Genomic DNA, 3398 nt, shown 5'->3' on the forward strand with positions numbered 1-3398 from the left:
CTTGACGGACAGCTTTTTGTCTTTGCATATTTGTCTTCTCCTGCACTGTTTACTTCCTTGTGTCAGTTTCCAGTAAGACAAGGCAGGGCAGCTTTATTCATGTAGCACATTCCAGCAACAAGGCAGTAAGGTAACACATTAGCACAAACAAGACACTTAAAGAATGAATCTGGATAGTGCAGGCAGCTCCCCAGTCAGTTTAGCTAAACCTGCACCATAACACCTCAGCTGAATATAGGAAGAGAAAATATATATGATACTAGAAGCACTAAACTGTGTATTCATCATATTTCTGCTTCTTCTGCTATTTAGCTGTGATCCTTCTCATACTGAGAATAAAAGGCCATAGAGTGTTTTGTATTTTACAATTTCCCTTTTTTTAGTGTTGCCTTCATAATGCTCAAAGCAAAGTGTATCACAGAGTATGATGTAATGTTAGAAACTACACTTGTTGTCCTAGTTAATTAGTTGATTTTAGGGTTCTTCACGTAGTGCAGTAACTTCTTGTAAATGATCTTCTGTTTTGTAAAGAGCATTGATATACAAGTCTTTCATTCAAAAACAAGGTTTTATTGTTGCGGCTACAGGACATACTTTGTATGGAAAGATCCATAAGTAGAATGTATGGGGCTAGTGATAATACCTTAGTTGTTCCTCATAGGTAAATGGGGGGTCTGGGATCAGAGCTATTTTATGGTTCTTATTTGAATATTTAGCATGTATAAGCACTATATGACGCAGATGTCACATGAAAAGTCATGATGAAGATAAAAAGCAGCAGCAGAGAAGAAGCTGCTGGTGCGTCAGCTGTCCTGTATAAATAAAGGCCTAAAATGCCCAAAAAATAATGTTTAAAAGAAAAAAGAATGACCTATGTTGGGGTTATGGTAATGATTAGCATTACTGTTCCTCCGTACAGTTAAGGATAAAAAGGTCGCAGGATTTTAAAAATGGTTCAAAAACTGAGCTTGCTAGGGAATTGGATATTAAATATAATAAATTGGACAACAATAGCTTTAAAAAGAATGTCAGTATATGCAGTAGCATAAATGATCCGTCAAGCAGTAATACATGAGAATCAGGTTGTGATGAATGATCCACACCATATTCTGGAAATACACAAGAGGCTAAAAATGATCACAAAATATCTAATTAATGAATGTGACAATGATTCATTAAAGTGTTCAATTAAAAGGTAACGTACACTTCAGGCACCCTTGGTCTTTCTCTCTCTCTCTCTCTCTCTGTCTCTGTCTCTGTCTCTCTCTCTCTCTCTCTCTCTCTCTCTCTGTCTCTCTCTCTCTCTCTCTGTCTCTCTCTCTCTCTCTGTCTCTCTCTCTCTCTCTCTCTCTCTCTGTCTCTCTCTCTCTCTCTCTCTCTCTCTCTCTCTCTCTCTCTCTCTCTGTCTCTCTCTCTCTCTCTCTCTCTCTCTCTCTCTCTCTCTCTGTCTCTCTCTCTCTCTCTCTGTCTCTCTCTCTCTCTCTCTCTCTCTCTCTCTCTCTCTCTCTCTCTCTCTCTCTCTCTCTCTCTCTCTCTCTCTCTCTCTCTCTCTCTCTCTCTCTCTCTCTCTCTGTCTCTCTCTCTCTCTCTCTCTGTCTCTGTCTCTCTCTCTCTCTCTCTCTCTCTCTCTCTGTCTCTCTCTATGTCTCTGTCTCTCTCTCTGTCTCTCTCTCTGTCTCTGTCTCTCTCTCTGTCTCTCTCTCTCTCTCTCTCTCTCTCTGTCTGTCTCTGTCTCTCTCTCTGTCTCTCTCTCTCTCTGTCTCTCTGTCTCTCTCTCTCTGTCTCTCTCTCTGTCTCTCTCTCTCTCTCTCTCTCTCTCTCTCTCTCTCTCTCTCTCTCTCTCTCTCTCTCTCTCTCTCTCTCTCTCTCTCTCTCTCTCTCTCTCTCTCTCTCTCTCTCTCTCTCTCTGTCTCTCTCTCTCTCTCTCTGTCTCTCTCTCTCTCTGTCTCTCTGTCTCTCTGCTTTCCCTGAAACAGAGGCTGAAGATGCTCTGCAGCTCCAGGGGAGGTGGAAGTGTCGTCCGTGGATGAGTTCACACAGAGTTGAGTTGTATCATCGTGCTCCCCTCTGCTACTGCCTCCAGGCTGTCCACACAGAGAGCCTTTTTCCTTTTTTTCTTTACCAGCGAGTTTACAGAAACTAATTCTGCCTACACACACACACACACACACACACACACAAACACACACACACGCACACACACATACAGTGTGAAGAACAGGGAAGACTGTGTGGTTTGTAGTGGCCCGTGACTACATTTTAATTTTGAGTTTTTTTGTGCGATCACTACAATCTGACCTTTTAAATATTCTGTGGCAAATGAATCAAAAAGGTTTTAATATGTATATTAATAATATTATAATAATATGTTTATTCGATATAGCACCTTTTACAGACAAAGTGTACACATGATGTGTGTGCAGTATACCATTTTTATAAACTATACTGGATGTTTCCCAGCATGTGGATCTAGATCTCCCTTGTGTGGAGCTACTGCTTTCATTTTCATTATCTAAATGTGTTACTGACATGTCATGTAGGGTTTCCACGTTAATGCCACACATGAAGATCACGTGGACGTTTCTCCTCAATCTTTTTTTCAAACATAGTAATGGTGCACTCCTGCCCCTCTGAGGCAGAAGGCTGTATGGCATCAACCTATGTCAAGATACAAATCCAGGCCATCAAACTTGCTTAAATGGTGTGGCCGGTTAGCTCAGTTGGTAGAGCGGGCGCACATATGCAGAGGTTTGTTCCTCGACGCAGAAGGTCCAGGGTTTGAGGCTGACCTGTGACGGTTTTCCTGCATGTCTTTCCCCCTCTCGCTCCCCTTTCATATCTCAGCTTTCCTATCCAATAAAGGCAGAAATGCCCCCCAAAAAAAATGAAATGCTAAAAATGCCTAAATGGCAGCACCGCTACAATAGTTCACATGTACGTCTTGACTCAGCAGATGAATATAATATCATACTGTTTCTAATACAGTGTGTTATTAGGAAAAAGCAATCACAACTGCTGCCGGCTTTTCCAGGATCTGCCAAGAAAATCCCCCTAATGTTTTGGTTCGTGCCCCTCAGGGCCTCCCCACTGTTCTTAAAACAAAGATCCTCTTCATTTTGATAACCTTTGTCATGAGTAGGGTTGGGCATCGTTTGGATTTTAACAATTCTGATTCCAATTCCGACTATTGCTTTCGATTCCAGTTCTCATCGATTCTCGATTCCGATTCTTTGAGGGGTGGAGTTGAAACGGGTCACATGCTTATTTTCACAAATAAGAGGAGAGTTTTAGTTTGATTCAATGGTGGTTTGCAGGTTTACAGCGCTTTTTCAATGTAAAATAAAGCCACACTAGAGCGCTGCTTACTGTGCTCCAAGGCTGCAACACAACAAGAGCCT

This window comes from Sander vitreus, chromosome 4, assembly GCF_031162955.1.
Source record: "Sander vitreus isolate 19-12246 chromosome 4, sanVit1, whole genome shotgun sequence".
Lineage (NCBI taxonomy): Eukaryota > Metazoa > Chordata > Actinopteri > Perciformes > Percidae > Sander > Sander vitreus.